The 12,460-nt window shown below is 40.5% G+C and overlaps 1 long non-coding RNA gene across 5 annotated transcripts in view; it reads right to left on the bottom strand.

Annotated features, from left to right (window-relative positions):
• The window catches only part of LOC145513671 (uncharacterized), a 793,767-nt gene that overhangs the window by 293,125 nt on the left and 488,182 nt on the right, over positions 1-12,460 (bottom strand). The window contains exon 1 of one of the 5 annotated variants that reach the window (XR_014059659.1): positions 4,793-5,004. The exons of the other annotated variants lie outside the window; for them this stretch is intronic. This is a non-coding gene — a long non-coding RNA (uncharacterized LOC145513671). Of the gene's footprint in view, positions 1-4,792; positions 5,005-12,460 lie in introns of those variants that run through there. 5 annotated transcript variants of the gene reach the window in all.

Here is a 12,460-nt window from a genome sequence, read left to right as displayed (position 1 = left end):
CATCTGACTTGAACAATATTCTGTGATTCATCAATAAATTTCATCACTAAGCATGCTGTTAGTGACTGAAGCCTGCATCCATTAAATTAAAAGACACTTGTTTCTTGGAAGAAAGACGATGACAAATATAGACAGTGTATTCAAAAACAGAGACATCGCTTTGCTGACAAATGTCCATATAGTCAAACTATGGTTCTTCCAGTAGTCAAGCATGGATATGAGAGTTGGACCGTAAGGAAGGCTGAGTGCTGAAAAAATGACGCTTTTGAATTGTGGTGCTGGAGAATACTCTTGAAAGTCCCTTAGACAGCAGAGATCAAACCAGTCAATCCTAAAGGAAATCAGTCCTGAATATTTACTGGAAGGACTGATGCTGAAGCTGAAGCTCCTATACTTTGGCCACCTGATGCAAAGAGCTGACTCACTGGAAAAGACCCTAATGCTGGGAAAGATTGATGATAGGAAGAGAAGGGGGCAACAGAGAAAGATTTGGCTAGGCGGTATCATCGACTCAATTGATACGAGTTTGAGCAAACGCTGGGAGATAGTGAAGGACCGGGAAGCCTAGTGTGCTACAGTCCATGGGGTCGCAGAGAGTCAGACATGACTGAGCAACTGAACAATGACAACAACAATGTTCATTTGCTGCTAACTGAAATTAGTCCCACCTTTTCATGGCTAATGACACCAGACTCAGAATATTAAAACTGAAAAATTGTATAAATTCATCTCTTGAAGTGAAGTTAAGAGAATGGTCCAAGTTCAAGGAGTAAATTTACCAGTAGCATCAGGATGGTAGCCCAGTGGTCTTTCCACCTTGTCACTTTGAACTCTCATTTGGAACACTATACAGTCCAAGGAATTCTCCAGGCCAGAATACTGGAGTGGGTAGCCTTTCCCTTCTCCAGGGGATCTTCCCAACCCAGGCACCGAACCCAGGTCTCCCACACTGCAGGAGGATTCTTTACCAACTGAGCTATCAGGGAAGCCCTATCGTTGTTTAAATTCAGGCTCTATGCAACTGTGTGGACCACAGATAGGAAGATACTGTAAAATATGCATTATTCTTTGCACACTAAGATGATGCCAGCATCAGGAGGGTTTGCCGGGAAAGAACCAATGTTTGACTAAGAATAAAAATGCACTACATAAACCGTAAGGACAGTTGTTTTAGCCTGAAAACATGTTTTTAAATTTTTATCATATTTTTAAGTCTCTCAAAAGAAAAAAAAAAAAAAGGAATCCTGTCTTAACTTTTTGATTTCCTTTTCCTTTTAGGAGAACAAGTGGAGCAAAGGGCACAGCATGGCTCCTTTTTCGGAACCCGAAAGTCCCCTTTGAATTCAACAGAATGTAAGGGGCATTATTTACTAAAATTTCTTTGAGGCTAAAAGTTGATATTTCTTCCAAATATAGCTTTATATGGCTATAAAAATTAGCACAAACAGCATCCATATTCATTAGCTGCCCAGAGTATGAGCACCTATGATGAGTTTAAGGCAATCTCACCACGGAAGTCAGAAAATGGAATTAAAGAGAAAAAAAATAATGAGTGTGGGGTTCAAAAGGTTCTCTCTAATGTGCATCAAGCAGTTTTGCGTAATTCAAGTAACGGCAGGAATTTGCTATTTAGCGGTGATGGGTCATGCACGAACTGGGTTTCTCCTGATCCCCTGTTGGGCTGGCAGCATGTGCTCTGCACCAGTCATCTGCCAACATGGAAAGGATGCTAACAGATTTCCCTGTAATGAGCTCGGTGGACTGGAGCGCTAGTTAAAGGAGAAGGTCAAAGATTCATGTTTGTTTAGTTTCATCCAGCAGGGCCATGTCTTCCTCAGATGTGCACAAGTTAGCTTTATCTTGCTTGCTACTGTTTCATGCTAAATTAGCCAACCTGTCAGATGGGATCAAGGTAAAAAGGTTGGAGCAGCTAAAAAATTACAAAAAAAAACCCAGAACAACATACAGAAAAGTCTATCACCTACATATATTAGCACACATTCTCATTTTTCAGTCTTTAATGAAGTTTGGATGAGCCTTAAAGATACAGAACTCTGAGAAAGTGAACATTATATTAAAAACAAAATATTCCCCAAAGGCGTAACTCTAGTGTTCAGCCTAAAAGCACATCAAGCTCTTAGGCATATCGTTATTTTTTGCCAGTAAATTAATGTGATGTGAGCTCACGAACATGTCCAAACTGGCAACATTTTTGTTGAACTGAAAGATTCAAAAAGGAAAAGACACAAAAGTAAAAGTCCAAATGAATATGTCATGTCAAGTTGAATTCTGTTAAGTCTTCATCTAACATACTCTTATTCCAGTTATTAATGGCCTACCTCAAATAATCTTTCTCAGCAGTCCTAAGCCCATCACTGCATACAACAACAACAAAAATCTTTCTAAAAATGTCAGTGCAGAATTCCACTTTCCTGATAGTCCTCCATTTTTCTCCTATATTATATAAGGCTTCTCCTGTAACAGTCAGAGTCTCAGCAGACACAGACTAGTACTCAAATGGCTCGAGAGACCTAACAATACATTTGCAAATATGTGGGAAGGGTTAATGAAACCAGAAATGGATAATGAGGACACAGAGATTAGTCACAGTGAAACATCACCAGCACTCAAAGAAACAAAAGAGCAAGGAAGGCAGAGACCTTTACTGCAGGATGGAGAGCTTGGCAATGGAAAGGGGCTGTCCTAGAAGAGCTGTAGTTATGGAGGAAACACACATTCGCAGAAAGCACAGGCCAGATCTGGAAGGAGTAGAAAAGAAAAGGCCTGACCTCTCTCTTCCCACCTTCCAGTCTTCTACTGCTGTCTCACTTTGGCCAAGCCCAACCTTGAGACAAAAGGCCAGATGACTCAGGGAGAGCCTCTGAGTGAGGAAGTAGGGCAGACACAGCAAGGTAAATAACCACATAGCATATCTCCTCTGTGGCTCCCTAAGGTCAAACTAGTTTCTTTTCTTTGATGCTCAGCATTTAGCAGAATCTAATGCACAGTATTTGCTCAACAACCATTGAACAAACAGCTAGCTGAGTCTGAAAGTATAAAACTTTTTATTTCAATGCCAATTATGTTATTCCACTATATCATTGTGACCCAGGCTTACTTGTTCAACTTCTCAGTCCATCTGTTAGAAAAGATGGACCACTTATGAAACCTTGAGCCTTAGGTTCATGTCATCTTACAAACTAGCCCAGAGCTGATATACTTGATCTTCAAGGCATCTTCCTGATTTTTAGTATCAAGTATCCAACAGCTCTTACAAGCAAGACCAGGCCACCTTCATGTAATTCTCAGTATTCTATATGATGCCTGGGATAGAAAGAATAGAATATCAGTGATACATCTTCATTCACTGAAAACTGTTCTCTAAACCAGGGGTCCCCAACCACCAGGATCTAATGCCTGATGATCTGAGGTAGAGCTGATGTAATAATAGCAGAAATAAAGATCACAACAAATATAATGTGCTTGAATTATCCAAAACCATCCCCCTCTCCCGCTCTGTGGAAAAATTTTCTTCCACAAAACCAGTCCCTAGTGCCACAAAGGTTGGGGACCTCTGCTCTATACAATATCTGATATTGTTTACATCATATAGAATTAGTCATCACTTCTCTTGCCCTAAAAAAGAGATCTCTACTGTATCAGTCAGTCAGTTCAGTCGCTCAGTCGTGCCCAACTCTTTGCGACCCCATGGACTGCAGCATGCCAGGCCTCCCTGTCCATCACCAACTCCTGGAGTTTACTCAGACTCATGTCCATTGAGTTGGTGATGCCATCCAAGCATCTCATCCTCTGTCATCCCCTTCTCCTCCCACCTTCAATCTTTCCCAGCATCAGGGTCTTTTCAAATGAGTCAGTTCTTCACATCAGGTAGCCAAAGTATTGGAGTTTCAGCTTCAACATCAGTCTACTGTAGAGTTACTCTATAAGTATGTGATAGGTAAGGTATCACAAAACTCTTTTTTCATCTCTTCCCTCTTTCTTCAATGGTGTCATGATTCTTGTAATTTAATCAATTGTCTTTTAGAAGCTGAACTACAGACTGGTTCAATTTTTCAAATTGTAAGCCATTAGCAGATAGTGAAATCAATTAAGTTGACCATGACTAGAATTCTTTAATGAGAAAGTATAGAATAGGATAGGACAAAAGCAAATAGAATAAAACAAAAGGGACAAAACAGAATGTACTACAGATAATAAAGAAGCTGTGGTTGTTATGAACTATATGTTTGTGTGTGTACATATGTATTGTGTTGTGGTATAAAATGTATTTATTATTATATGCAATCATAAAAAGATGTTTGAAAGTCACTGTACTACATAGACGTTCTTTAAAAAGTATCTGTACTACAAAGGGGTTATTTCTGACCCATCCTTATGAAATGCAAATATCAATAACATATTTGGTTGTATCTTCTTTCTCATTTTACATATTTACATTCAGTATATACATAATTCATTTGATTAATAAGCATGAAAAAGAGCTCTTCCTTATAATTAACCTAAGCCTTCCTGCTGAAAATAAACCCTGTTCTTACGGTACCATCATCAGTATACAATTTTCCATATAATTCCCTTTTATGTTGAAGATACTTTTTAAGTCTTTGGTTTTGTCACCTTCTTTTCCTTAAACATTAGGTTGAATTTTGTTTCCTACCTCGTTTTATGTACTGCTTTCTTCTCCCTCAAGTACACTTCTGGAAAGCAAGATGGAAAGAAATAGAAATAATTTCTCATAGACCAGGGAAGAGGACTTTGTCACAAAGAGACTAACCTTTTTCTCAAAGTCCATATTTTCTTCTCCAAAAGCATTGTGGGGCTTCCTGGGTGGTGCTAGTGGTAAAGAATCCGCTTGTCAATGCAGTAAGAGATTCGAGTTTAATACCTGGGTCGGGAAGATCCCTAGAGGAGGAAATGGCAACCCATTCCAATATTAGAGAATCCCATGGACAGAGCAGCTTGGTGGGTTACAGCCCATGGGGCCCCAGAGTCAGACACAACTGAAGTGACTCAGCAGGCACACAGAAGTATTGTGATCTCAAAGTCATTGATTGAGACACTGGTAATGTCAAGATTCATATGAAGAAACTCATGCTAAAAAAAAAAAAGCATTAAAAGTTATATTTGTGTTTCTAGATAAATGGGTAAGTTACTCAGTTTTCTAAACTATGAAGTTGAATATCATAATACCTCACTGTGAATTAATTAATGTGAATTGCTCAGTGCCATATCTAGCTTCGAGTAGGTACTAACAAACAGATATTATCCAAACATTGACAGAGTCCTCAAGACATCGAGATCTGGACTCCTTTCAGTACTGGGCTCTAGCTCATTTTAAGTCATTATTTTCGGATTAAATCAGAGGCATCAATCTAATAATCACCTTGTAAGAATCAGCTGTCTGATCTTAACTGCCACTTTCCCTTAAGCCAAGGTTTCATCCTGGGGTCCACAACTGCGGGGGCTACAAGAAAGTATTTCTCTAATCTACAGCTGCAGGGAATATAATGGACCTATAGCACCAGCTGCTACCCTGTGACACCCATTCTTTTCTTACTGAGGATAGAGTGATTGATGAAGATGACAAAATAGGACTTGGAACTCCCCTAACCCCAATAAAGTGACAGTCGCTCAGCCGTGTCCGACTCTTTGCAACCCCATGGACTATACAGTCCATGGAACTCTCCAGGCCAGAATACTGGAGTGGGTAGCCTTTCCCTTCTCCAGGGGAATCTTCCCAACCCAGGAATTGAACTGGGGTCTCCTGCATTGCAGGCATATTCTTTACCAACTGAGATATGAGGGAAGACCCCTAACCCCACAAATGCATCAAAAAATACTTATCTACATGTGGAAGAATTTTCACTAAAAACTAACTGGGGACTGGCTGAAGGACTCCCATACAATGAAGACCTTATGAAATATGCAGACAGAATCACGTAGGGAGGGAAGAGGTGTGATCAGGTCAGAACCTGTGCCCCTCGGAGGGGACTCAGGGGGAAAAGGGAGCGCGCCCGGTGATGACCTGCTCTGGGGAGCGAGTGGATTAAACCACACATTGGATGCTCTCGTCCTGTGTTCTGACAAAGGGGAAAGGGGCCCCCTTGGCCGACTGGAAGGTCAGTGGGACCCACATGAGAACTGTGGAAAGCCTGGACTTCGCCTGTGAGTAGCACACATGTGCTGGCTTGCTCCCGAAGCGGGACAGAGAGGGTGGATGGAAAACCGTCAGAGCGGCTGCCTGGTTTCCAGCTCCTGTCCCAGCACGTGGCCCAGTCAGAGCCAGCCAACATGCCAGCCCTGCTCTCCTCATATCACAGCTCCACGCTGGAGTTAGGGCTGCCACAAACAAGGCGAGAGCCGTGCTGTGGAACAGAGAGGCGACCTAGTCCGAAATTGGTGTCCAAGTGGGAAGGGGACAGCCACGACTGGCACTCACACAGACAGCGCGTCAGAAAATGGCCTCCATCCCCGACACTGACACAACCACCGCCCACACCCCAGTGCACAGGGAGAGCCCGCCCAGGCCCCTGCAGCTTGACTCAGATTCCCGGTGGGGGTGGCAGAAGCTGAGGGGAGTAACGGCTGAGAGAGACAAAGGATGCTCTGCCCCCAGAGCTGAGTTTAAGTCGGATGGGGCGGCCATTACTGTTGCTTACTCAGGCAGCCAAATGGAAGCAGCCCTGAGCTCTGTGCGCGGCGGGCCTGCTGCCCCACCACAAGCAGAGCATCCGCATGGAGCCCTCTTGCTGCAGCAATGCTCCCCTCTGGGGCAAGGGTGCTGATGCTGGGAGAAGGGGGAACACACGCTTAAAGGGAACGGAGCCAGTCCAGATCCAACCCTCTGGACTTAGGTTCCGGGAACTGGCGGTATTGCACCATCTCCAATAGGGTGTCGAGAGCCACTGAGCAGAGGAGAAAGCCTGCCTGGTACCCGGCTCCTGCCTAGCCCCTTCCTTTCCACACCCACCTTCTATCAAGTTGGTGGCTGAGGGCACGCCCAGAGGAAAGCAGGGACATGTGTTCCCATCAAATCCAGCTCTCCTGCCAAAGTGACTGAGCACACACAGACTGTCCAGGGATGCTCCAACCTAAGGACACACCTTCAAGACGACAACAGGTGAACTGTTTCACCTAGACGTTTAGAGACAGCGAAATTAAGTAAAAGGAGAAGCCAGAGGAACCAGACTCAAAAAAGTAAGAGAAAACCACTGGGAAAAAAAGTTTTTTAAATGAGGATAAGAAACTAGTAAAACTTTTTTTAAGTCAGAACTGAAGAATGCAATAATTGAAATGAAAAACACACTAGAATGAATGAAGAGCAAACTAAGTGATTAAGAAGAACATCTAAGTGATCTGGAGGATAGAATAATGGAAACCACACAAAGAGAACAGCAAAAGGGAAAACAAAATTTAAAATATGAGAATAGTTTAAGAGACCTCTCAGATACCATTAAGCATACCAATATTTGCATTATAGGTGTCCCAGAAGGAGATCTGAAGGAGAAAATGATGAAAAACATAATTGATAAAATTATACATGAAAATGCCCCAAATGTAAAGAAAGAATGAAATACCTAAGTACAGGAAGCACAGAAGGGAGTGGTGTAATATATTCAAAGAGCTGGAAGAGAAAATATGCAAACAAGGATACTGTACTCAATATGGTTTTAGAATTGAGGGAGATAAATAACTTCTCCAACAAGCGAAAATTAAATAAGAGTTCATCAAGACTAAATCTCCCCTAAAAGAAATGTTACATAGCTCTAACTGGTAAATAAAAAGCTATAATGAATATTAAGAATCTATAGGAAAGAGAAGGTAAAAATATACGAAAGGCTGAGGATTAACCACTTAAGCCAGTGTGAAGATTAAAGACGGGGCTCCCCTGGTAGCTCAAGGGTAAAGAATCTGCCTGCCAATGCAGGAGACACAGTTTCAATCCCTGGTCCGGAAAAATCCCAAATGCCATGGACCAGCTAAGCCCGTGCACCACAACTATTGAGCCTGTGCTCTAGAGCCTGGGAACCACAACTCCTGAGCCCATGCACCTCATCTATGGAAGCCCACACACCCTGTGCTCTGCAACAGGGGAAGCTGCAGCAATTAAAGCCTGCACACTGCAACCAAGAGTAGTCCCCACACCTCTTGCTTCTACAGAAACCAGAGAAAAGTCCATGCAGCAGTGAGGACTCAGGTCAGCCAAAAGTAAATCATTATTTTAAAAAATTATAAAATCAACCAAAAGTACAATAAACAATGAAAGGATAAATTTAAAGATGTAAGATATGAAATCAAAACCACAAAATGTGAGGGAGAAGAGTCAAAAACATAAAGTACAGGATTGTATATAACAACGTAGAAACAGATTCGCAGATATAGAAAATAAACTAGTGAACATTAGTGGGTAGAGGGAAGTGGGGAGGAGCAAGACAGGAATATGGGGTTAAAAGATACAATTGACCGTGTTTACAATAGATAAGCAATAAGGATATATTTCACAGCATGGGGAAAGATAGCCATTATTTTGTAATAACTTTAAATGGAGCATAATCTATTAATACAAAATATTAAATCTTTATGGTGTACACACAGAACTAATACTGTAAATGTAAATCAACTATACTTCAGTAATTTTTTAGAAAATAGATTTTCTCACAGAATGAGCAGGGCATGGATACGGAGACACACCTATTCCTGGGAGATGAAGGATTCCTCTGATGGGTTAACTCTGGGATTAGAACTACCCAACAACCTTGAAAAACCCTTTTAGAGCTACACCACTGTCCAAGACGGTCTCACCCTACCTTCCATTCTTCCCTGCTCCTTCATCTAAGACAGAACTGCATTGTGGTCCTTGAACACCCCTGTCTCCTCCCACTTTTTTTCCTGTTGTTATTCACAGATCTCATCTCTAATAAAACTCTCACACTTCAGCAGTATCTGCTTTTGGAAAGTCCAGATTGCTAACATAATAATTCATAATATGTGTGCAAATTTGAGTAGGAACATATATACCATTTTCTTAGTAAGAATATTTATTAGTTTCATCAGTTGTTTTTTTTTTAATGGTCTATGACTGAAAAATATTAAAAACTATTACCTCTCCCAGTTCTTTTCAAATTTCAGATAAAGCCACTGCCACTGCTCTGAAGGAAAAAAGATCTTAAAGAAAGATCAGAATAAATTATACTATATGTCTAAGTGCTCATTTGACATCATTTTTATATTTTAGGGTTCTTTTTTTATTGGCAACACAAAATTAGGTTGAATTAAATTATTTATACTATTGATATCTGCTCTTGCTTTGGTTTCCTATGACCAAAACATCCTAAGTTTTTTATCTCCTGTTAATCTAGAGTCATTTGATTATCTTGTCACTCTGAACTTAACTTTGCTTCTCCCAGCTGACTGCTTTACATCCCTTGAAATCCACTATTTTGATACTTGCATAGCTAACCTTCTGAATCTCTCAAGGTGGCATTAAGAAAACATTTGCTTTCCTTAAGAAAAACAAAAACTTATTTATAATCCCCCCCACACTGGGGTCCCTTCCCGTGATTCATTGGATTACATTGGGAAAATCAGAAAAATCTGAAGGCAAATAAAATTAATTTTTACAAGGTAAAGCATATACAAAAGCATTCAAAACTTAAAATTGTAAAAACTTTTAAGTGCACATTTTGCATTTTTAATGCTTCTAGAATCTCAACTTACAAAATCAGGACTTGCATTCAATTATACTGTATCTTCTATTTCGAATCAGAAATAGAATATTTACCAGAAGGAAGGGCTGACTTCAAAACTATCCCTCTATCTTCATTTCTTACACCTGCAATTTATTTTTCCAGCTTTACTGAAGTGTAATTGGCATACAACAGTTATAAATTTAAGGTTTACAACCTATCGATTTGAATCACTTTTGTACTGCAGGATCACCGCAGTTTTAGCTAACACCACCATCACATCACATAATTCCCATTTCTTCTGTGTGGTGAGAACATTCAGATCTAGAGCAGTGGGGTGGAGGGGTGGGAGGGAAACCCAAGAGAAAGGTCATATATGTATACATACAGCTGATTCGCTTCACTATACAAAAGAAACTAACACAACGCTATAAGGTAATTGCACTGTATTAAAAAAAAAAAAAACAACAGTCTACTCTGTTAGCAGCATTCAAGGATATAGCACAGAATCTTTTTTAACTTATTTAAGCTAAAAGTATAATGCCCTTGATTCCATCCATGTTGTCACATGGATGTTTTTGTTAAATGTCTACATCATGTCCCACTCTTCTGCAAATCCATGAACGGTAGCCTGCCAGGCTCTTCTGTTCATGAGATTTTCCAGGCAAGAATACTGGATTGGGTTGCCATTTTCTTCTCCAGGGATCATCCCTATTCAGGGATCAAACCTGCATCTCCTGTATTGGCAGGCAGATACTTGACCACTGAGCGACCTGGGAAGCCCATCATACATAGGTACATACAAACACAGAGATCACATTTTCTTTATCCATTCATCTATCAGTGCACACTTAGGTTGTTTCCATATCTTGGTAATTGTAAATAATGCTGTGCTAAACATGGGGGTGCATATATCTTTTTGAGTTAGTGATTTTGCTTTCTTTGAATAAATAACTAGAAGTGGGATTGCTGGATCATATGTAATTCTATTTTTAATTTTGGTGGGAAAATTCATTTTGTTTGCCATAGCGGTTGTACCAATTTACATTCCCACCAACAAAGCACAAGCTTTCCCCTTCCTGCATATCCTGCTAATGCGTGCTATTTCTTATCTTTTACTACCAGCCATGCTAACAAGTGTGTGGGTGACATCTCACAGTGGTTTTGATTTCCATTTTCCTATTGATTAGTGATGTTGAGCATATTTTCTTGTACCTGTTAGCCATCTGTATGTCTTTTTTTGGAAAAAAAATCTCTATTCAGAACTTCTGTCCATTTTTTTTAAATCAGACTGTTTGGTTTTTTGCTTTTGGATTGTATGAGTTATTTATATATTTTGGATATTAGTCCTTTATCAGATATATGATTTGCAAATGTGTTAGGATGCCTTTTCATTTTGTTGATAGTTTCCTTTGCTGTGTAGAAGTTTTTCAGTTTTACATAGCCCTATAATATAGTATCATTGGCAATAATCATCACCCTTATAATAGGTCCCCAGATCTTGTTAATCTGGAAGTTGGCACCCTTTGACCAATATTGATGATTTATATTTTAATGTATCTTCTTAAACAGAGAGTCTTTGATCCTCCCTTTTGAATAAAATAGGTACCTTTTCATCTCTTCCTGTTCACACTACTTAAGCACAGTTTGGGCTCTTCTGATTGTAAACCCAATCAATATCTGGCTGCTTAAGATTCTGTGATCAAAGCTGTGAGATTCCACGTTAATCTCTTTTACCTACAAACAGACCCTGGTAATTCTGTCTCTCTAATTGCTATGAGAACTTTACTTGTGTGATATTACCCTTTCTGCCAGGCATGGTTTGGGGCTCCCATCTCCCAGATTAATCACACTACTAACACTAGGTTAACCTGACACAATTGATTTTTTTCCTTTAAGTTCAGTCCCATTTTCTCGTGAAAGTCCCGTTTAGCTTCCCTCTATGCTTCTAGCCTTGATACAAGCCCTTGACTCCAGGTAAATGGTAAAAAGCCATTTCAATCCCTTAGGTCAAATGAATATTTGCATAGAGCTTTCTGGAGGTGTTCCTCCTGCAAGTCAGTCTCCACCAGCCCTTAGTTCTAACATATAGAATGTGTAGACAATTTAGATAATAGAAATAAACTTTCAGTTCAAGAAAGTAGTCTAAACAACAAGTACTAAACTCTCATCTTGATTGCTATGTTAAGCCTACTTATTTCACCCATCTGGCCCCTACATTGTGATATGAAGGGGGGAACAAAGGAGTCTTACAATCCATGGCTATAAGTTTATTTTCTTAAAATTAAATACAAAAGAGTAGTGAGTTATTACCAGCAAATGCCCAAAGGTTGAGATGACCAGTCAAGAAAAAAGTGATACTTACTATCACTTACAAATGAACAGTGAACTCAAATGTGACAGCAACAGTAAACCAGCTTCTGCTGCTGCTGCTCCTAAGTGGCTTCAATTGTGTCCAACTCTGTGTGACCCCACACAGCAGCCCACCAGGCTCCTCTGTCCTTGGGATTCTCCAGGCCAGAATACTGGAGTGGGTTGCCATTTCCTTCTCCAATGCATGCATGCTAAGTCGCTTCAGTCGTGTCCGACTCTGTGCGATCCCATGGACAGCAGCCCACCAGGCTCCTCTGTCTACGGGATTCTCCAGGCAAGAATACTGAAGTGGGTTGCCATTTCCTTCTCCCAAACTCAGCTTCTACCTTTGCTGAAAGAACACGATTCCCAGAAGTAACAACTACCAAATGATCATGCACCAC

Source organism: Giraffa tippelskirchi, chromosome 7 (genome assembly GCF_054371585.1).
Source record: "Giraffa tippelskirchi isolate mGirTip1 chromosome 7, T2T-mGirTip1v1.2.pri, whole genome shotgun sequence".
In the NCBI taxonomy this organism is placed as follows: Eukaryota; Metazoa; Chordata; class Mammalia; order Artiodactyla; family Giraffidae; genus Giraffa; species Giraffa tippelskirchi.
This window is presented reverse-complemented; position numbering and strand designations above follow the sequence as displayed.